The 23867-nt window shown below is 47.1% G+C and overlaps 1 long non-coding RNA gene across 1 annotated transcript in view; it reads left to right on the top strand.

Moving 5' to 3' along the window:
- Positions 1-18719, top strand: part of LOC128346298 (uncharacterized) — a 72414-nt gene extending 53695 nt beyond the window's left edge. The window contains exon 4 of the long non-coding RNA XR_008316884.1: positions 18389-18719. This is a non-coding gene — a long non-coding RNA (uncharacterized LOC128346298). The remainder of the gene's footprint in view (positions 1-18388) is intronic.
- Positions 18720-23867: the final 5148 nt, after the last annotated feature.

Here is a 23867-nt window from a genome sequence, read left to right as displayed (position 1 = left end):
ATATATATATATATATATTTACTCCCCACCCCCCACCCCGGCCTTCCTTATGTCAAAGAGCATCCAGTTTGGGCGATCTTCTGCCCATTCTGGGCCTTTCGCCCGGCATGGTGGCCGTTTTGGAGGTTGCCATGCATGTGCAATGGGCCCTCCAAAATGGCCACCACGATGGGGGAAAAGCCCGGAAGGAGCCCAAGATCACCTGAACCAAGCACTTTTTGACATAAGGAAGGCCGGCAGGGGGAGAGGAAAACTCTGTGGACACCCCCCCCCGTGGCGTCAGTGAGTCAATAAATAAATAAATAAATGGTTTTTTTTTGGAAGTTTGCGAATCTCCCAAGCCAAACTGAATGGGGGGGTGGCATTCGAGGGGGTCAAAACTGAACTAGCCTGGTTTGGACTCGAACCAAACTGGGCTGGCCGGTTTTGTGCATACCCCTAGCAGCAGCAGCAGCAAATATTTATATACCGCTTTTCAATAAAAGTTCTCATGACAGTTTGTATTGAATGAATGAATGAGGGTTAGACCCTACACTGTTGCATTTGATTGGGCAGTAATGTTCCTAGTAGAGCTCCAGCTGGAATCTGGGCAGAGCCTGGTGGCTGCATAATACTATTCCCAGAGCTGGCATCTCCTCACAGTGATGTGCAGATGCAAAGAATGATCCCCACAGCCACTACTTGCCCAGAATCCATCATCCCTATGCTGATGTTATGCCTGTCATCTATGCCAACACCTGAAGGGGGCAAGCAGAAACACGTTGGCTAACCATGTCCCTCCTGCCTTTGTGCTCGCTGGTCTCAGCCCTGGTCTCAGAGGGCAGCGCCAAATGTGGGGAGGGTTCCACCACACAATATGGAACCGTTTGGCCCTGCCCTCTGCAGACAAGTGCTGAATGTGCAGACACTGAGAGCATGTGTGGCCAGAGAGCATGTCAGTGGAGGAAGCATGGCAGGCATATTGAGTTCACAGAGCTCTGCTTGGCCGCACTTCTGCGAGCCCCAAGTCCCTAGCAAACTGATACAGGGATCCCAGTTGGCCACAGGTGGTTCTACAAGGCAAGACAACCATCTTAGGCACAGGATTTAGATGCGGTCAAAAGGGACAGAGTGAGAGACAGAACAATTTGACTCAGGGGCACCAGGAGTCAGTGCTCTTGCATGCCTCTCATTTGTTTAAATGAGATGTATGCAGGAGAATTCCTCACTGGTTGTTAATCCATCGTGATAAAAGGGTGGGTGGGTAGCATTTTGACTTTCTACACCAGGTGCTAATATTCCTGAGGATGACCAACGCCATTGCCTTGGGCCTTGTTGCAGTGTTCTGAAGATCCTTGTGTCAGAGCTGAGCCATAGGCAGCCACTGAGCAAGAGTCAGGAAGCAGCAAAGTCTGCACCTGGACTCGGAACCCCTTACAGGTCTTCCCTGATGGGAAAAGCTAATGGCCAGCCTGGGTGGTGGTGCCACTCCTGGGAATCCTCTTCTGCCACCCGTCGTCACCCAGGTGGCTCACCACAGGTGCACAAAGCCATCAGTCCCTAGTGCTAGCCCTGGTGGTTCCTGGTGCTTTGTCTTTTTCTGCTTGCAAGAATGTTGTTCTCATTTTACAAAGCCCAGGGTGCAGGCAGAGGGGAAGTGTGAGGAGCAACTCCTTACTCACACTTTTTGTACTGGGGCAAGGGGGATATACTTTTGAAGGGGAGAAAAATGGAAGGCATGGGTTATTAGGTTTGGCAGAGGGGTTCAGGAAAATGTCTGTGTGTGGTGGTGGGCTCCAAAGATTTAGGTAGGTTCTGCACCCCTGTAAAGGCCAATGGGTAATATCTTGTCCCCAGCCGTGCAAGCGGTCTGTGGTGGAGCTGGGAGTTGAAAGTAGATCTCCCAGCTCCCAGTGCAGTTCTGTCCATTTGGCCACACTGGTTCCATTGTCAGAGGTCTCCCCCCACAAACTGCTCTTTGGAGTACAGTGGTTTCTCTGGGTCCTTGTAACCTTTGGGGTTTTGTCCTACCTATGAGATTTTTTCAGAGTGTGTGTGTGTGTGTGTGTGTGTGTGTGTGTGTGTGTGTGTGTGTGTAGCAGGCCTTTTTGAGGAATCTTTGGGATATTTAGTCTGTGTGGCTCTGAAATATAAGGCAACCTCCCAGCCCTTAAATAACAAGTCTTCTGGCAACTGAGATGCCAGCACCAGATTTGTCTTCAGGCCAATCTTTGGTCTCATTTGAAAGGGAGCTTGAATAAAATGAAAACCAGAAGGATCAACCTTCAGCAGCTGGGAAGTTGGATGCTGAATCCCTTTTTATCTTATCCAGATCATAGAATAATCGGAAGCTCCTGCAGCCTGCGATTGCATTTCACCCGCCCAGTCTAGTGGGGGTTGGCTGATGCTTTCTTTCTTCCCCTCTCCCCACACCCCGCAATACAAATGTAATTGTTTTTTGTCCAGAGGGGAACGGTGTGAAAATAAGAATCTGAGGTGACCGTGTGTGCTTTATTTGGGTTGTTATTTTTCCTCACCGTTTTCAATGCATTAAGAGCAGCATATTCGTTGCCTCAATAATCTCCCTCTATTATTGCAAAAACCGTGGTGTCGGGTCCAATTACGTCAAAAGAACCTTTTGTTTTTTTGAACGGGCTCAGAAAGAGAGAGGAGGGGGAGGTCGGTGAAGGAAAAGGCGATGAAAATAAACATGACGCCAAAAAAGTCCAAGAGCCGCTCCCGCCTCTCCCCCCCCCCCCGCCCCGCCCCGCCGTGTGTGTGCTTACTGGGCCCGGAGCACATGTGGGAAATTGACTAAAGCATTTTCGCATAGCACAGATGGCAGGGATAAATATTAACCTCTCTATTTCCTCCCTTTCTCTCTCCCCCCCCCCCCGCTACAATTCCCATCTGGCTGCCAAGCACAGTGCCCTGGGAATCATCCCCACAATAGAATTTATACACCTAATATGAACAGTGAGGAAGCCGCATCAGGAAAGGGCCCATGTGCACACTTCAGATTGTTTGTTAATTTAGAGCAATCTTTTCCCCGCTCAAACAATCCTCCTTTTGCAAGGGGAGCACAATTTGATAGATCCCTGAACTCTAGCCTTAGGCAGATGAGCACGTGCCCTAGGGGGACTAGCTAGGGATGCTGCTGAATGCCACCTCAGCTGGCAGCTGAATCTGGGCTGCAACCCCAGGTGCCAGCTGGGACAGAAGCATTTTCAGAATGAAATCAGCATTCAATGCCTGGTGGTGGGTTCTGGGTAATAATAATAATAATAATAATAATAATAATAATAATAATAATAATAATACAAAGATCTACAAATAGAAATTGAAAGGCTGTGGCAGAAGAAGACCCAAATAATCCCAGTGGTAATTGGCGCCCTAGGTGCAATCCCAAAACATCTTGAAGAGCACCTCAACACCATAGGGGCCACAAAAGTCACGATCAGCCAACTACAAAAAACAACTTTTCTGGGAACAGCCTACATTTTGTGGCGATACCTACAACAACAATATTGATAACAAAATTCTGGTATCCCAGGTCCTAGAGAAGAACTCGATGTCTGGATAAAACAAACCAGTCAATAACACCTGTTTGTGCAAACAAGAAATGATGATGATGATGATGATGATGATGATGATGATGATGATGGTAATGATGATGGTGATGCTGATGATGATAAATTACAGGCCCCCTACTACTACTACTGCAGCCGCCACCACCATCACCATCACCAACACCTTGCACACTCCCTAATGTGGCAAGATGTTGATGAAAACTACTGAAAGCTGCAGAGATTCTTTGAGAATTTGTGTTTACTCACAGAGGATTTGGGAATCTAGTGTGCAGTGTAGGCAAGTGGAATGGAAACATTATTTTATTTATTTTTATAGTTATATTCCACTCCATGGAGCCTGCTAAGGTAGGTGAAGCTGAAAGATACGTGAGTGGCCCAGAGTGACCCAGAGATGTTTCATGGCTGAACAAGAGTTTGAACTTGGGTCCCCCTAGTCCTAATCCAACACTCTAACCACCACACTACTCTGGCTTTCACCACCAACAGTTTTTGGAGCAGAATCACTTGATTCTGTCCATCCCTAGAATTTATTGACAGCTCAAATTTCTGGTGTTAGAAAGGATCAACTGAATGGAAGATGGGACAGGGCTTGTCCGTAGGTGTCATTGTGCCCAACATCATTATGTATGTATGTATGTATGTATGTACAGTGAGGGAAATAAGTATTTGATCCCCTGCTGATTTTGTCCATTTGCCCTCTGACACAGAAATGACCAGGCTATAATTGGAATGGTAGGTTTATTGTAGCTGTGAGAGAGAGAATAACAACAAACAGACCCTCAAAAGCCCAGTGCCCAAAAGTCAGCGATGAATTTGCATTGTAGTGAGGGAAATAAGTATTCGATCCCTTCACAAAAGATGTCTTAGTACTTGGTGGCAAAACCCTTGTTGGCAATCACAGAGGTCAGACGTTTCTTGTAGTTGGCCACCAGGTTTGCACACAACCCAGGAGGGATGTTGTCCCACTCCTCTTTGCAGATCCTCTCCAAGTCAGAAAGGTTTCGAGGCTGATGTTTGGCAACCCGAACCTTCAGCTCCCTCCACAGATTTTCTATGGGATTAACGTCTGGAGACTGGCTGGGCCATTCCAGGACCTTCATGTGCTTCTTCTTGAGCCACTCCTTTGTTGCCTTGGCTGTGTGTTTTGGGTCATTGTCATGCTGGAATACCCATTCACGACCCATTCTCAATGCCCTGGCTGAGAGAAGGAGGTTCTCACCCAAGATCTGACAGTACATGGTCCTGTCCATCATCCCTTCGATGCGGTGAAGGTGTCCTGTCCCCTTAGCAGAAAAACACCCCCAAAGCATAATGTGTCCACCTCCATGTTTGACGGTGGGGATGGTGTTCTTGGGCTCATAGGCAGCATTCCTCCTCCTCCACACACGGCGAGTTGAGTTGATGCCAAAGAGCTCGATTTTGGTCTCATCTGACCACAGCACTTTCGCCCAGTTCTCCTCTGGATCATTCAGATGTGCATTGGCAAACTGCAGACGGGCCTGTACATGTGCTGCCTTGAGCAGGGGGACCTTGCGGGCACTGAAAGATTTCAGTCCTTCACGGCGTAGTGTGTTACCAATTGTTTTCTTGGTGACTATGGTTCCAGCTGCCCTGAGATCATTGACAAGTTCCCCCCGTGTAGTTCTGGGCTGCTTTGTCACCGTTCTCATGATCATTGCAACTCCACGAGGTGAGATCTTGCATGGAGCCCCAGATCGAGGGAGATTGACAGTTATTTTGTGTTTCTTCCATTTGCAAGTTATCGTGCCAACTGTAGTCACCTTCTCACCAAGCTGCTTGGCGATAGGCTTGTAGCCCAGTCCAGCCTTGTGCAGGTCTACAACTTTGTCCCTGACATCCTTCGACAATTCTTTGGTCTTGGGCATGGTGGTGAGTTTGGAAGCTGAGTGATTGCTTGCTTCTATGGACAGGTGTCTTTTATACAGGTACTGTAACAAGCTGGGATTAGGAGCACTCCCTTACAGAGGGTGTTCCTCATCTCAGCTCGTTACCTGCATATAGTGAAAAGACACCTGGGAGCCTGAAAGCTTGCTGGTTGATAGGGGATCGAATACTTATTTCCCTCACTACAATGCTAATCCATCGCTGACTTTTGGGCACTGGGCTTTTGAGGGTTTGTTTGTTGTTATTCTGTCTCTCACAGCTACAATAAACCTACCATTCCAATTATAGCCTGGTCATTTCTGTGTCAGAGGGCAAACGGACAAAATCAGCAGGGGATCAAATACTTATTTCCCTCACTGTATGTATGTATTTCCTTCCTTCCTTCTTTCCTTCCTTACTTCCTTCCTTCCTTCCACATCTGTCATCCAGGGGCATAGCTAGGGGAGAAGGGACCTGTGTTCACTCATCTCTCCGGCGGCCCCTCGGAGTGAGGGAAATAATGAAGAAAATAGGGAAGGGTGGAGCTGGGGGCCTGGGTTCTTTGAACCCATCTGCTCAATTATAGCTACATCCCTGCTGTCATCCTTTCTCCAAGAAGTTCAGGACAACACTCCTGAGGGATTACTGACAACATTTCATACCTGGAAGTTGTGCATGATGAATCCCACCTTAAGTTCATTCGTAAGAAGCGAGCCTGAATATGTTTTGCCAATGTGGATGGGTGCATTTAGTGCAGGCGATGAATTACAGTTGGAATATGCACAATTTACTACACAAACATGCAAAAAAGTCATCTTTGATGAAGTTATCCTCTGTGACTGGTGGAGAGGCATTTCCCCCCAGCTATGATTCATGGGTTCTTATCTTAAACTTGTCCTGTAACTCAGACCTGAGTGGTTATCTTCTCCTAACTGGGTGGGGGGCAAGAGTCCTGTTTCCAGCTCCAGTAAAAATGAAGAAACTGCTAGTAACTGGGCAGCACACCCTTTGTCCTGTAGAAGATTTATGTGGCAGGCTGGAGAGAGCTAGGTTGGGGATGGGGCAGGGGCGTAGCTAGGGGAGAGGGGGCCCATGTTCGCCACTCTCCCTGGCGGCCCCTCAGAGTGAGAGAGATAATGAAGAAAATAGGGGAGGGGTGGAGCTGCGGTGCCCTCAGGAGCTGGAAGGCCCAGGTTCTTTGAACCCATCAGCTCAATTATAGCTACACCCCTGGGATTGGGGAGCACTGTTCATCATCTGTCTGTGCCTATGTTTGGGTGGGGGGTGAGGCTTATGAAAAGAACTGGGTTAGTTTATTCTGCAAGAGGAAGGTTGTGAAAAGAATCAGCAGAACTTGGACAGCAAAGAATGGGGATCATCTGGATGGAAACAGGGGAGTGATTTTTTGCAGTGGAGTTCAGGTCTCTCGGGCTGAGGCGTATCTGTGAGTGTTGAGGCTGCCACCCTGCCTACTTTGTCTCTTACTTGCTCAGACATTGCATTGACACCTCTGCAGAAGTGAGGAAACATCTGCTCTTTCAGTCCATCAGTAATCAGAGTCAGGGTGGGGGTTGGAGTGGAGAATTATTGTGCAAGGCAAGTAGGCTTGGGCCTAGGCCTCCCTCCCCTTCCCCATGAGAGAGAGTTACCCAGCCTGATTCCCCACAGCAGGAGAGCCTTGATTTCACCCCCTATCTTCCTCCCATTAAGATAGAATATGCAATAATCTGTGATGCTGTTTTGCCCTGATTGGCTCCCTTCATGCGGCTGCTTTGCTATCTTTGTTTTTGGGAACTATTTTTGCAGTTCCCAAAGTGGACATCGAGCAAATCTCTAGATAAATTTGTCCGATTCTGGACAAAGACTTGGGGCGAGGGCAGTGAGAGTGATCAGGGGATGCCCACATTTCTAAGGGCATGTCTAAAGACATCCATTTCTTCATAATTTTGAACCTTAAGATTAGGCCTGAGCTAGATTGCTTTTCAGAGCAAAATGTGTCATTTGGGGGGAGTGCAAAGTTTTCTCCAAAAGGGTAGTGCTCCTCCTAGATGGGAAATTGCCTTTTGTCATGGGAGTATTTACCAAGAAAAGTGGGGAGTTTCTTTGGGGCTCCATTGAGTATTGTGAATTACCTCCGTTAAAGCAGCTGTTGTAGCCACCTCTAGGGAAGGGATTCCCACGGATACATGGAACACGATCTACTTGACAAGAAAGGGGAAGGATTGGATGAGGTTGCACATACTATGCTGTGGATTGCCTTCCTGAAAGGGGCTGCTGCAGGGAACTAATGTATTTGGTAAGTCAGGTTGGGCAGCCTGCGTCTGGACCTTGTTTCCCCAGTGGTGGAGAATCACCAAGCAAGATTCTGTACCAGGGGCACCTGGTCTGGCAATGTTTGGGACCCAGAGGTGGGAGGGATCAAGCTGCACATAACACTGCAGAAGGAGTGAACATCCTTGCCACTGGTTGATTGCTCCCCCAGTAGAGGCCCCATTTTTGAAAGTGGTGAGCTGCGCCTTGAAAAAGGCTTTAGTAGATCTCTTCGCTTGGAAAGGGCTCACTCTGCCTGTTGGGGGTTCTCCTACCTCCTGTTGCAATCTGCTTTCTGCTTCCACAACAAGATACGTAAACAGGAGCACAAGTACAAGGCAGTGTTAATTAGCTAAATATTTGGAGATGGGTTGATAAGACGCCTTGGAATCTTAAAACAGACTCTGCCAGGATTGCGAGTGCCGCTGGGGAACGGGCGGGGCTTTCAGCTGTTTGCTTATTTCTTGGTTTTGTTAATGGCGTCCAGGGATCCGATGTTAATTAAAATCAAATAGCACGGTTTGTACCTTTAGCTGCTCGACACTCCATCATGATATTGTTGTCACTAGAACACCCAAGGGTCGTTCCTCCCTACAGAAATAAGGGATGAACAGGAAACTTTTAAAGGGACAATTTACAGAGGAACACCTTAAAGGTAAATACTTGGGTATATCTTGTAAGCAGGGAGGTAGGCTGGACTGAGTTTTTTGTCTAATGCGCAGCTGAGCCCCACAGCCCAGGCAAAGGGAGCCCAGACTGGTGTGAAGGTGTGAGAAGAGGATTCATCCTCTGAAGTGAAGAGATGCCAGGCCTCAGCCACATTTAGAGACAAGCTGTGGGCCCCGGGGCCAGCTGAGAGTTTGGATTCAGCACAGACAAAGATGGGGCCCAAGGGCCAAAGGCAGATGATGTGGTAGAAGACAGGCTGGTGGCCAGCCAGGCTCCAGAGCAAGTAACATGGGGAGGGGCAAAGCAAAGTGCAAGGAGCTTGTCCAGCAATTTCTCCCAGCGATGACTTGCTCAGTCTGAGTGCCAAACTATATGTGACGCTCATAAATTGATTGGCCTTGGCATGCTTGATTTTTCTTCCAATAGCAGCAACTTGGGGGGGGGGGCGTGCTGACATGGTTCTGGACCATGGTGTGGGGGAAGGGCTTTTAACACTTTCCCCCCGGCCTTGGTCTTAATTCGGGGCCAGTAGGGCAACAGAGGAGCTGCAGAGAGAGATCAGCTGCCAGCTGAGGGGCATATCCCAATGAAAGCACACCTGCAGCACATGCTACACTTACAGGGCCTTGCTGTCTGCTGATTTTCCTTCCATGGGACATGAACCCCCAGGTTTTATCCGACATGGAACTGCCCCCTTGTGGCTCAGATCCAGGCAGCCCCAGTGAAGTTAATGCTTGCTTTTGGGTTTGAGAAAGTCAGTTCTACAGCATAAGAACAGCTCTGCTGGATCAGGCCCAAGGCCTATCAAGTCCAGCATCCTATGGCCCGCCAGATGCCTCTAGGAAGCCCACAGGCAAGAGGTATGTGCATGCCCTCTCTCCTGCTGTTGCTCCCCTGCAACTGGTATTTAGAGGCATCTTCCTTCCTAGGCTGGAGGTGGCCTATAGCCCTCAGACTAGTAGGCTTTGATAGAATTGTCCTCCATGAATTTGTCTAAGCACTTCTTAAAGCCATCCAAGCTGGTGGCTGTCACCACATTTTGTGGCAGAGAATTCCATAGATTAACTATGTGCTGTGTGAAAAAGTACTTCCTTTGGTTGGTCCTAAATTTCTTGGCAATCAGTTTCATGGGATGACTCCTGGTTCTAGTGTTACGCGAGAGGGAGAAAAATTCCTCTCTCTCCACACAATTCATAATTTTATAGACCTCAGTTATCTTTTTTCTAAACTCAAAAGCCCCAGGTGTTAGGCTTACCTCATAAGGAAGGTGCATCTTCAGGCTTAAAGACTGAAGAACTGGGCAAATTTGAGATGACAAGAGAGGATATTTTCAATTGTTTGGAAAACTAAAAATTAATAAATCACCAGGGCCAGATGGCATCCACCCAAGAATTCTGAAGGAACTCAGATGTGAAATTGCTGATCTCCTAGCAAAAATATGTAACTTGTCCCTACAATCAGGCTCTGTACCAGAGGACTGGGAAGTAGCTGTTGTAACTCCGATTTTCAAAAAGGGATCCAGAGGGGATCCAGGAAATTACAGGCCAGTTATCTTAGCTTCTGTGCTAGGTAAATTGATGGAAAGCATACTTAAGGACAAAATTGTTAAAAATATAGAAGAACAGCCTTGCTGAAGGAAAAACAGCATGGCTTCTGCAAGGACAAGTTCTGCCTCTCTAACCTTTTGAAGTTCTTTGAGAGTGTCAACAGCCATGTGGATAAAGGTGATCCAGTAGACATAAGTATACTTAGACTCAGTATTCCCTCTAACAGGGTTTCCTAGACGTTGTTGACTACAACTCCCAGAATCCCCAAGCAAAAGCCATTGCAGCTGGGGGTTCTGGGAATCGTATTCAACAACATATGGGAATCCCTGTTAGAGGGAAGATTGCTTGGACTTTTGACAAAGTTCCCCACCAAAGGCTTTTGAGTAAACTTAACAGTCATGGGATAAGGGGACAGGTTCATGTGTGGATTGATAACTGGTTGAAGGACAGGAAACAGAGGGTAGGAATAAATGGACAGTTTTCACAATGGAGGGAAGTAAGAAGTGGGGTCCTCCAAGGATCTGTACTGGGATCAGTGCTCTTTAACTTGTTCATAAATGATCTAGAGGTTGGGGTAAGCAGTGAAGTGGCCAGATTTGCGAATGACACTAAACTATTTAGGTCAGTGAAATCCAAAAGAGATTGTGAGGAGCTCCAAAAGGATCTCTCTAAACTGGGTGAGTTGGTGACAAAATGGCAAATGTGGTTCAATGTAAGCAAGTGTAAAGTGATGCATACTGGGGCAAAAAAAACCCCAACTTCACATATACGCTGATGGGATCTGAGCTGTTGGTGACTGACCAGGAGAGAGCGCTTGGGGTCGTGGTGGAAGTCTCAACTCAGTGTGTGGCAGCTGTGAAAAAGGCCAATTCCATGCTAGGGATCATTAGGAAGGGGATTGAAAATAAAAATGCTAATATAATGCCCTTATAGAAATCTATAGTGCTGCCACATAAGGAGTTCTGTGTGCAGTTCTGGTCACCATAACTTAAGAAGGACATAGTAGAACTGGAAAAAGGGGAGAAGAGGGCAAGCAAGATGATCAGGGGGCCTGGAGCACCTTCCTTATGAGGCAAGGCTACAGCATCTGGGACTTTTTAGTTTGGAAAAGAGCCAACTACAGGGAGACATGATAGAGGTGTATAAAATTATGCATGGAGCAGAGATAATGGACAGAGATAAATTTTTCTCCCTCTCTCACAACACTAGAACCAGGGGCCATCCCATGAAAGTGAAGGCTGGGAATTCAAGGATCAACAAAAGGAAGTACTTTTTCACACCGCACATAATTAATCTATGGAATTCTTTGCCATGGGATGTGGTAATGGCCACTAGCTTGGATGGCTTTAAAAGGGGCTTAGACAAATTCATGGAGGACAGGTCTCGCAATGGCTACTAGTCTGGCGGCTATAGGCCACCTCCAGCTTCAGAAGCAAGATGCCTCTGAGTACCGGTTGCAGGGAAGCAACAGCAGGGGAGAGAGTATGCCCTCACCTTTTGCCTGTGAGCTTTTCAGAGGCATCTGGTGGGCCACTGTGTGAAACAGGATGCTGGACTTGATGGGCCTGATCCAGCAGGGCTGTTCTCATGTTCTAGGCCCCTGATCATCTTGGTTGCCCTCTTCTGCACCTTCTCCAGTTCTATAATGTCCTTTTTGAGGTATGATGATCACAACTGTACAAAGGACTCCGCATATGGCCGCACCATAGATTTGTTTAAGGGCATTATGATATTAGCAGTTTTATGATATCATAGTAGAGAGTTTTATAATATCAGTTTATAATAAAACTTATATTATAAAACTCTCTACTATGATATCATAAAACTGCTAATATCATAATAATCATAATCAAAGTAGAGTTTTATGTTATCATGGTAGAGAGAGCCGCAAGAGTAACCGCAACCCCACACATCTGGGATCAGGGCAAAGATTCCCAGAGATTAGGGGTGTCCTAAATCTGTACCCCTCTTTTTTCAAAATTAAGTTCAGGATAGCAGGTTATTGGCTCAAGGCTGTGGAAAATCAGGGCTTTGGCAAAGCTGAAAGAGAAAAGGTGAGTGTTTCAAGAGGAGAGTCCTGAGCCAGGATGAGGGTCACCTGCAGATCTATGCAAAAGTTCAGAGGAGAAGAACATTACAGACCTGGGGATATGAAGCTCCATGGGGGAAATCCCAAGAGCTGAATTAAAACACTGCAGGTAAGCAATGAAAGGCAGGAGACGATGCCTCCGCCCCAGCTTTTCACTTCTGTAGGCCATTGACTGTCAGTTTCAAACAGCCAATTCCGCATGCCAGAAACCTGGGCTGTGGGATCCCTGGTTTGCACAAAATCATTATCTCAGGATTAAAAAAAAAAATGAAAGGCTGATAGACAGAGCTTGCCTCCCTTGCTTCTGTCATTCCAGCCCATGCCATGTGAACTAAATCCATCCTAATTACGGCTGATTTGCATGGGGAGATGAAAATTAATCTACCCTAAGTTCTGGGCATTTAGTGATTCTGCTCAGGCATGCCAAAAGCAATATGATTTTCCTTTTTAAAAAAGTGTCTGTAGGGGGCAGGGGAAGACGTTTTCATGGCAGGGTGATGGGCACCCTGTTTCCAGGGTATGCACCAGCATCCCTCAGAAATCAATCCTTGTTCATTTCCCTAGCGAGCAGTTCATCAGAAAGCAGCTGAGACAGGCTGAAGCAAGTTATACACAGATGCTGAAGGAGAAAACAGATCTGCCCCAAGAGGAGGCAGTGGCTTCTTGGAGGTGATGGTAGAGAAAATAGGTGAAGCAGAGATTCTGGAAGTAACCCAGATCTAGCCAAGCAAATTGTATGCAATCATGTTGCACACTCTGAAGTGTATGTGGCATTTTACATTTATTCCCCCCTTCCTCCAAAGTCAGCATCCCTTCGCAGTTCTTTTTAAGCCGGTCAGCAAAATCCAGACTAGTTAGCCATGATTAAGCACCACTGAAATCAAAGAGGCAAATTAGTCATGATTATCTTAAGTCCCATTAATTTCCATGCGACTTAGTCATGACTAACCTAGTCTGGATGTTGCCCAGTGTAATGTGGTGGATAGAAATTGGAGCAGGTCTGGCCTGTCCATCGGGCAGACCTAGGCAGTCGCCTGGAACACCAGTTCTTGCGCAGTGTAGACACCTACCCCATAACAGAGTGGGAACTCTCTCCCACTGTATCCCCAAACCAACATGGGCTTGCTAATCACTGAAGTCATTCACACGGCCTTCAAATCATGCGGGGAGGGCAAGGGAGGAAGGCAGGATAGCACCTACCTTCCCCCTGATGATCTCTGGTCCTTTTCTAGCCTCACGGCTTGCGCCCACACGAGTGGCTCTCCTGGGAGCCATCTGGATGCCAGGAAAATGCAGCCAGGCCTCCAGAAATCCTTCAATGCATCGCTCAAGCAGCATGGTGCACTGAAGGATTCTCCCTCAGCTGGGCGCTCTTGGCGCCCAGCTCTGTGTCTACTTGGGCTGCAGGCAGCCCAAGCAGACACACGATTGGGGACCCGGGGGGAAGGGCACGCTCATGCCCTTTTGCCCAGGTAAACACCAGGGTAAAAACCCTGGGCTACCCGGAGAGGCAGCACCGGGATCGACTACAATCCCGGTGCTTCACATGAGCAGTCCTAGTCAGGGCTACTCATGTGAACAGTCTCATTTTCTGGTCATCCATAGGAGCTGGTCAGCCTGTGTGGCTCAGATTCAAGCCAGGGCTCTGTACTTCTCAGCAGGTGCAGTGCCAAAGTCAATCTTTGCCCAGGGCATCAAAAACCCTAGGGCCGGCCCTGGCTTGGGAAAGGGCTGAATGCCCCTCTCAGGCAAGAAGCTCACCAGGTGACTCTGGGCCAGGCACCATCTGTCAGTGCAACCCGCCTCACATCGTTGTCGTGAAAATCACATGGGGAGAGGAGAGTGCGTGCTACCTTGAGCTCCTTGGAGGAAGTGCAGGATAAAACTGTAATAATAAAATAATGCCAGATAGCTGACTTGAACTACCTGTTTGCTCTCCAGGGAAGTAGGGAGGCTTCCACTGGGTGTCAATGAGGATTGTCTGTTAAGCTGGATGCATTGATTTCTACAAGCTTGTGCCAATGATCTAGTCTGGAGTGGATCTGACCTTCTTAGCTCCCTTCTGGCACAATTGGACATGGACACTGTCCTTTGTCGTTATAAAATGACAAAGCGGTTTGGAAGGATGTGTTCAGCACTCTGGTTACAGATAGACAATGTTTTTTCCCAGAGAGCTGACAGCAGTTTGAAAGAAGGGGCGCTTATGGTGTGTACATTCATCCCGCTTCCTCTCCCCAGAAAAGGCTTTGCCTTTTTTTAAAAAAAAGGTTCAAAACGGACGTGACAACAAGACAAAAGAAAGGTGTGTCTGTGTGCACCATAGGAAGCAAAGCCTTTTTCAACCCCCTTTCAGCTCGCTCATAAACTGCAGCCAGCTTCCGTCTGCTCAGGCCATCTATTTTTCGCTCACTCTCATGCATACACATCAGGGGCTGGAGCACACACACAAGGGAGGATTTGCTCACACTGATTGACATACAGCACAAGAGTACATCAGTCCAGTAACATTGCATTTGTGCAATTTGTGTTAAGTTGCACAAATGCAAAATTTGTGCAGATTGTGTTGTACAAGAGTAAGCCTATTATTTCCAGTTGGCTTATTCTTCTGTAACACAGTTTGCATCAGTTTTGCATTTACACAACTTACACGGATTGTGCTAATGCAATGTTACTGGGTAAATGTACTTCTGTGCTGTTTGTCAGCCACTAACCATTTAGGTATTGTTTACTACTAAACGTGCAGTTGGCATTGCCCCCCAAATTTGCCTTTCCCAAATGGTCTGTCCTTAGTAAACTGCTGCTACTGGAAGATCCTTTTTGGCATGGATGGGCAATTGTCAGGTGGGAGGCCACACCCAGTAGCCAAAGCAACCTTTGTCCTATTCAGACATTATGTTGTGCATGCACTCAGGTGTCTGTACACATGTACGTGTTTTTTGTGTGAATGACTGTACCTGCATTCATTTTAAAGGTGAACCAACCTTGAATGCATGGTACTGATAAGAAGAGCTGGTCTTGTGGTAGCAGGCATGGATTGTCCCCTTTGATAAGCAGGGTCCACCGTGGTTGCATTTGAATGGGAGACTACATGTGTGAGCACTGCAAGATATTCCCCTTAGGGGATGGGGCTGCTCTAGGAAGAGCACTTGCTTGCTTGTGTGCAGAAGGTCCCAAGTTCCCTCCCTGGCAGCATCTCCAAGATAGGGCTGAGAGAGACTCCTGCCTGCAACTTTCTAGAAGCTGCTGCCAGTCTGTGTAGACAATACCGAGCTAGATGGACCAATGGTCTGACTTGGTGTATGGCAGCTTGCTATGTTCCTATGAACTATGCTGTATGTGCATTCAACATAATGGGTGAATAGGGCTTCTGATATTTTTATTCTCCCTTTGATGGGAGTGTTTTGCTACTGTTTGGGGCTTTTATTTATTTCATTGAGTTGTGTTTTTGCATTTGTTTTTATGATCCTTTGTTAACCATCTTGTGAAGCCTTGTATGGTTTGAAAGGCGGAGTAGATGTCTTTTCAATAAATAAATACATACTAGCCGACCACGCACAGAGCATCTTTGCGCTCTTTAGGGCCAGCGGTTACCTCTCCCCACCCTTCTGCCCCAGTCTGCACTTCCGGGCCCAGCCGCCTCTCCTCCCCACTGCCATTTCTCCCCCCCCGGCTTTCTTTCCCCCCCTCCTGGACCTTGCCTCCGTGTCCAGGCCAGGCCTGCCGCCACCTCTGGCCTCCGTGCTCAGGCCTGCCGCCGCGGCAACCAATCCTCCTGGGTGCGCCTCAGCCAATCAGGCGCATCTACTGTCCAGCCAATCAGCTGGGCTCTGGGAAGCACATTCCCAGGCACACCCAGGAGAATTAATATAATAGATTTATTTAAAATATTGATTCCATGCTTTTCAGGACCGAGTCCTCCCAGAGTGGTTAGCACAGCAAATGAAGACAATACAATGCATAACAGAAAGATAAAGCCAGATAAAGTTGGCTTCTCCATGGCAGCCAGCATTAAAAGGGCTTTGTGGACAGCTCTAGAATTCAGATTAACTACCTGCATTTCCTGCAAAGGATTGTGGGATAGCCATTCCCAGTATGAAGGAGTGGGGCCCTCTGGGTGAAAGAGGAGTCATAGATGTGTTTTCACAGCCACTCAAGACCAAGGCAAAAAGAATCACAGCATTGTCCCCTGCCCCTCAAGAAGGCTCCACCACCCCTCCAGCTGACTAGCTGCCTAGAAACATTGCTCCTTTAGGACAGGGATAGGCAACCTGGGCACTCCAGCTATGGTTGACATGCAACCCTGAACATTGCCAGCCACAGTTTGTGGCTGGGGGTGATGGGAGTTGTAGTTCAACAGCTGCTGGAGTGCCAAGGTTGTCTACTGCTGTTTCAAAATGAGAAGCAGAGAGCTTCTCTCTCCACCACCAGCCAGCTTCAGAGGCAGACAGTGTTATCCCTAGCCAGGACTTAGTCACCATAGTACTACTCCATAGTCGCTAGAAACACTGAACATGAGAATCTGTTCATAGTACTATTGTATTTACTCAAATCCAAGATAAGGTTTCCCTACAGTTCTTTCCTGTTAAATATGGCGGGGCGGGGGGGGGGGGGGGAGTCATCTGGAATCCAGAGTCCTTTTTCTAACCTCTGTTTTTTTAAGGCATTATCTTAAATTCAGAGTCACCTTCTATTTGGGTAAAAATGGTATGCTCCTAGGAACACAGGAAGCTGCCTTCTACTACACGGTACGATACATTGGTCCATCCAGCCCAGTACTGTCTCCTCTGACTGGCAGCCGCTGTCCAAAGACTCCGAACTGGAATGTTGCCGTCCTGGGCCTGCTACCTGAGGAGAGCCTGGCTCACCTTTTGCATGCCATGCATGTCCTCTAGCCCTGAGTTGTGGCCCCCTCCCCAAAGCGTGTGAGAGCCTCACACTTCTGGCTCGTAGCAGGATAGGGAAGGTCTAGATAGAGGCTGGCCAAGCCCCTCTTGACGTTATTTGCCTTTTCAATTCCTCCTTCCTCCAACAGTTAGAAAATTAGATCAGGAGAGGCACTCGGAGTGAATTTACCTAGATTCCAAAGGCAGAGCCCCTTTACACATTCCAAACAGGAGGTCAGGGGGAGAGGGGGGAAGCGCGGCAGAGCAACGCCAACCCCTGCATGCCAAGTAGCTGCCAAGTATTCTCATTCTGGAGGTAGGGGCTGGGTTGCGCCCTCTTCAGAGACCTTTTGGCAGCCAGAAATATATGCACTCCCATGATTAACTCCTTCCCTGTGCCTGGTGGGTTTTTTAAGCACTTCATTTGTATGGGACGCAGGCACGCAGCCGCCGAGTGCTGTTTATTATCATAATGCTTCATGAAAAATTAACCAGTGGGGGCGGGGGGGGATGGAGATTGCTGGAGTCCGCCACGCTGCCTGGGGAAGGGATGTGACTTTGATCTTGGATATGATGGGGAGGGACGTGGAGCACATGAGGACCCCAAGCAATCCATTCTCAATAGAGGTGGGAGTGGGACTTTCCTGGTGCAGCAAAGGGCAAGCAGTGCCAGGGGCGAGGGAGAGAAGAATAAGCTCAAGTTGGTACTGTGAATATGCAAGATATTTTTAAAAATGATGATGGTGATGAAGAAGAAATGGGAAATATAACAAATTATAGCAGTCCATAGCAGCTCCAGCTCCTATGGACTGTAAAAATTGCACCAAAAGATATTGCAATGCCATAAAATGTGCAAAGCTATGGCAGGTTCTTGCCAAACACCATGCAATGACAGCCTCACTAGATCTTATGTGCATAGGATGTGGCCTTCATTCTAGGAGTGCTAGCACATTGATTAAGTGACCATTTTGCTCAGGCTCTGCACAATCATTTCCAGAGACCATTCCCTGTCCTGCTGCTATGTCAGGGCAGGGATTATTGCCCTAATCCAGCATCGGTTGTTTGAGCGTCCTATGAGGAGGAGCTCACAGCCCACCTAGCAGTGGTCAGGGGCAAGATGAATGTGCCCACAGCTGAGTTCACTTCACCTAGCCGAAGTGACATATGGGTTCCATTTTTGGATGCAGTTTGGTCTGTTTGTGACTGGAAAAGAGCTTAAAGGAAGCCATGTTCTATCCTTTCATAGAAAGAATATGGAGCAAAGTGTGCCAATAGATAGTTTGCGGGCCCCTGTGGGGAAAGGACTGGGGACCAGTGTACCAACTGCCAAGTCTTTGAAATCTTGAGCCCAAATATTTGGTTTGTGTATTAATGTATGTGCCTTGAGCCTCCTTGAAGAAATGCATCTTGAAAATTTTAATCCATTTTGTATTCTAGAGGAAAAGATCTGGGAAGAATGAGGGCAGCGGATCACCCACCAAAACTCCTACATGTGTACAGACACCTGAGTGCACGCACAACATAATGTCTGAACAGGACAAAGGTTGCTTTGGCTACTGGGTGTGGCCTCCCACCCGACAATTGCCCATCCATGCCAAAAAGGCATTTTAAAACATAATTATAATGTGGGGGAAGGTTTGCCCAGATGTAAGAGGATAAGAGTCTTTACTCTGTTTTCCTGTTTACAATGGCATCTACTAATTCAGTGTTCCCTGAACTTTTGGCATCTGTATTTCAATCATTTCTGTATTAAAATCGGAAGCAGGTGTGTGTGTGTGTGTGTGTGTGTGTGTGTATAGCACACAATGCTATAGCTAGGGGAACCAGGCCTGTTTGCTCCTGTACTGGCAGCCCTGTTGGGTTTTGGGAAGTGTGTGTACAGCACACACACACACACACACACACACACAACACCCCTTGCACATAACATCACATGCAAGGGGGCATGGCCAGAGCCCTGGAAGGGCTGTGCAAGCACTCCGGAGCTCATTTCTCAACCATGTTCATTGCTGGGTGCATGTTTTGCTTGCACACCCAGCAATAAACACAGCTGAGAAACGAGGACCAGCTGGAGCTCGTGGAGAGGGGCGTGTCACATGGCTCCCAGGAGCTGGGCAGCTCGGATTCTTTGAACCTGCCTGCTCTGTTATAGGTGTGTGTGTGTGTGTGTGTGTGTGTGTGTGTGTGTGTGTGTAAATGATAGGCAGGCATTCTTCCTGGAACGGCAAGATATAGCTGACTTAATAATACGGCCTTCTAGTGACCTTGCATCCCCTTGCTGGTCAGTCATGGATCAGAGTTGGGAGTATGTTTTCTAGGCTTTCTGGGTAATGGTGATCCTCCTGGGATTCCTCTGTGCTTATCAGTTCTAGCAGAGGCTGCACTAGAGAACCCCAGTGCCTCTGGGCTGCCCCATGTTGTTAATGCTTCACGCTGCCTGCCTAGTGGTGGATGCATCCAATGTGGTAGCTTAATTTTTCAAGGCAGACTTCCACCCCTCTCGCAACACACAATTAGGGAATCCCTGCCTTAATCCCATAGAAGTCAATGGAGTGGTAAAATTGACTAGACCGAATCACAAACCCCTTCTGTTCTCATCAATTTCACTCCTAAGGGAAACTTTCCAAAAAGAAATAATGTTGTTCTTTAATGCCAGAGGGTTGTTAAGAAAGCAAACTAGCCCTTCACTGTTGTATCTCATTTTATCTTTTCAAAAAACAACATGTGCTGTGCAGAGATGTGACACTGACTAGCAGCTTGTTGTCACATACAGCCTCAGTGCTCCCAGATCCAGGTGGAACCTCTGCTGCTTTTGGCAACAAAACTCAGAAAAGTGGAGGATTCCTAGAGCACCAGTGACAGTTCCGCTTCAGAAACTAGTAAAAACTGGGAATGCAGAATTCCAAAATCAGAGAAGAAATTCAGATGAAAAATTTTAGTAAGAACTAATCTGCCTACTTTCCTTTCACTATCCCTACAACTGGACTAAATTTGGTTCAAATCAGCTAGACAGTCCATAAAGCCCACTTGCACCTCAAACGTTCATGTGTCCACTATCTTGGATTGGGGTAGATTACATAATCAGAAACTATGTCATTGGGGCATCCCTATGTGCCCTACAGAAAATTTGGTTCAAATTGGTTAAGCAGATCTCAAGATAGCCCTCTTGCACCTCAAAGCTTTACATGTCTGCCATCTTGAATTGGGGTGGAGGACATCATCACAAATTATGCCATTGAGGTGTCCCTGTGTGTCAGTCACTACAAATGTACCTAATTTGGTTCAAATCGGTTAGACAGTCAACAAGTTAGCCCACTTGCGCCTCAAACATTCACATGTCTGCCATATCGGATTGGGATGGATGACATCATCACATACTATGCCATTGAGAAGACTCTATGTATCCGTACAGCTGTATCAAATTTGGTTCAAATCAGTTAGGCAGTTCACAAGTTAGCCCATTTGCACCTCAAAAATTTACATGTCCGCCATCTTTAATTGGGGGGGGGAATGACATCATCATAAACTATACCATTGAGGTGTCCCTATGTGTCCCTACATCTGTAACCGATTTAGTTCATATTGGTCCAGACGTTGCCAGGTTGATGGTGGGGTGGGGGTGGGGTGGGGAAACATACAGACAGACACACGGAATGCCAGGTGATCTCCTAAGCCTACTGGAAAGTAGGCTAAAAAATGCCCTTTTGGATCTCTTGGCAGCTTTCAATACCATTGACCATGGTATCCTTCTGGACTGCCTGAGGGGGTTGTGGGCAGGAGTCAGTGATTTTCAGCGCTTCTGTTCCTATCTCTCAGACAGATTCCAGATGGTGTCACTTGGAGATTGTTGCACTTCAAAGCGAGAGCTACTGTATGGAGTCCCACAGGGATCCATTCTATCTCCAAGGCTTTTAAACATCTACATGAAACTGCTGGGGGAGATCATCAGGAGATTTGGTGCAGGGCACTATCAATATGCTGATAACACCCAGATCTATTTCTTCATATCAACTTCATCAGGAGATGGCTTAATATCTCTAAATGCTTGCCTGGAATTGGTAATGGGCTGGATGAGGGAGAACAAATTGAAGTTGAATCCAAACAAGATGGGGATACTCATTGTGGGAGGCCAGAACTTACAAAGTAGTTTAGAACTGCCTGTTCTGAATGGGGTTACACTCCCCCTGAAAGATCAGGTTTGTAGCTTGTGAGTACTTCTGGACCCAAACCTCTCCCTGATATTTCAGGTTGAGGCAGTGGCCACTTTGTGCCCCTTTCTAAAATGACTCTGCTGTATGCAGCCTTCAAACCAGTTTCAGCCTTTTGCTTTGCAAGGGAGCACAGGGAGATCCTTGCATTCAGCCGCATGCATGCAATCTGCTCTGCAAACAAGGGCAATAATAGCTCCTTAACCTGGGGTCAGGTTTCTTTCTCTTGCTGCCTCTCCCTTCCATTACCAAATCACAAAGCAGCAATGAGTGACAAAGCAGCAATGAGGCAAGGCCAGCGCCCACTGCTGGAGACACACTCTGCGCTACCTCGCACTGATGTGGAAACAGCAAGCAGAAGCTGAGGCTGGCAGTGAGAGGGAAGAGGGATGAAGTTCAAGGTAGAGAGGTAGGGCACAGGCTGACAAGGGAGGCAGGGCCAATGAGTGTAGCGGGCAGGGGAAAGTTGAGTGACAAAGGCAGCGGCGGCAGTGCAGATGAGGTGGGGCAGTGGCCACAGGCAGGGTGGGTGATACCTGCAGCAGAGCGCCTGCATTTGCCATCCTGTGGCACACTAACCTCCTAAGGCTGTCAACTCACATGGCCTCATGATGGTGCCGCTCTTGAAACTGACACTAATCTGACACCAAAAATATCAACATTCCAAAGCCAGTGGGTGAACATTTCTATTTCCCAAGATACTCTGCTGCTGAGTGGAGAATCGCCATTTTAAAATTTTATTATTCTTATTATTTATTCGATTTCTATACCGCCCTTCCAAAAAATGGCTCAGGGTGGTTTCCACAGAGAAGTAATAAATAAATAAGATGGATCCCTGTCCCCAGAGGGCTCACAATCTTAAAAGAAACACAAGATAGACACCAGCCACAGTCACTGGAGGGGTATTGTGCTGGGGGTGGATAGGGCCAGTTACTCTCCCCCTGCTAAATAAAGAGAATCACCACGTTAAAAGGTGCCTCTTGTAGAAACTTCAGTGTTGAGACTGCTGAATTAGAATTTATCAAGAAGTTTGATACTATTTATGCAGGCTTGCATCTTGATAACTGTTTTCTGTCACACTAGAGCTGTCAATGAACTTGGCAAGACAGGGGCATAGCAAGGGTGGCTACACACATGTGCACACACACACACACACACACACACACACACACACACACACACCTTCTTCTTCAGAGAGGCAGGATGGGGAGAGGAAAGAGCAACTTGTTGCCCAGCCAGAGGGCCCCCTCACTCAAGGTCCCGTGGCCATTTTCCCTCTTGCTCAATTATAAATTAGTCCCTGTAGCAAGACTAGGAGCATTTTTTAATAATTGGTTATTGCTGTTGTGAAAAATCACTGTCCTATTCCAGCCTACCAGTCAGCCTCTCTCACGCGACCTTCATGTTTACTGCAGTTGCCTGAAGAGGTGAACACCATAAGTATGATTGTGTCCATTTCCGGGATCAGCAGGCTGAGGCAGAATCACACTTATGGGCACAGAAATGGGTGCAATCACGCTTATGGTGTTCTCCACTTCAGACAAGCACAATAAATATGAAAGATGTGGGTGAGATGGTGACCAAATGACTACATTGGGGGGGCGGGGCGGGGGGCATATCCAGGATCAGTTTTAAAATGAATACATTTATGGACATTCACACACCAAGATGTCCATGTGCCTGCTAAACCTCTTGCATTTTATGGTCATTTGACCTCACAATGTACAATTTTTCTTTCGTCCTCTCTGCGCACGAGCGGGTGCACACACACTCTCTTCCTGCATGCTGTAGTCCACAAAAGCTTTTGCTACAATAGATGTGTTAATCTTTAAGGTGCCACAAGACGTTTTGTTGTTTCTGCTGAAAAGAGATGGCAATAAAGATAAGTATGCTGAATATGAAGATACTGTTGCAAATAAATCATACCAACAACAAGGACTATGTTATTTTGGTGCATAAGATATGGAAGCATTGCATGCTAGCATCAGTCAGACCTCAGAGTGAGGACAGTGCTGGAGGCCTGCTCTTTCAAATGGCAGTAAACAAACTCGAGAGGGTTCTGATGAGAGTGTCAAAGATAATCAAGGGTTTAAAGGAACAATGTCTAGGAGGAGAGGTTGAGGGAACTGGGCATGCTTTAACTGTAATCATGAGGGGAAGGACAACAAAACCCAGTGGACTTGCACTGCAAGAAGATCTAGAATTCAGAACACAAACCAGGCCTACATATGTCTGTATCCAAACGGTGTAGACGTTGAAAATGCAGAATTTGCATGATTAAATTTTTAGCCCAGCTGGGTTTTTTCTGTTTGTGATTGACAGTCCCCTTCTTCGCCTGTGGCAGAGAAAGAATGTTGTGACTTACAGAGCACTGAAGAACAATGGAGGGACTCAACTGATGGCCAGTGAGACAGACCAAGGCCTGTGATAAGTCTGTGTTTTATAGCTGCTCACCTCACAGACACAAAGCATTCTTATAGAGAGAGATTTAATGAAGAGTTTATTCAGAAACAACTCCATTTTTTCCTTCTCCTTTCCCTCCCTTTTCCTTTCTGACTCCACTCCCCACATTCTCTACAGGATCCACACTCTGGGACAAACTTCTAAACAAAAAAACATAAAAGATACTGGATAGAATACAACAGTAGAATACAACAGTAGAGCTATACCACTCAGTTATTACTAGGAATGTGCATGCATGCCCTTGT

Source organism: Hemicordylus capensis, chromosome 2 (assembly GCF_027244095.1).
Source record: "Hemicordylus capensis ecotype Gifberg chromosome 2, rHemCap1.1.pri, whole genome shotgun sequence".
Taxonomy (NCBI): Eukaryota; Metazoa; Chordata; class Lepidosauria; order Squamata; family Cordylidae; genus Hemicordylus; species Hemicordylus capensis.
This window is presented reverse-complemented; position numbering and strand designations above follow the sequence as displayed.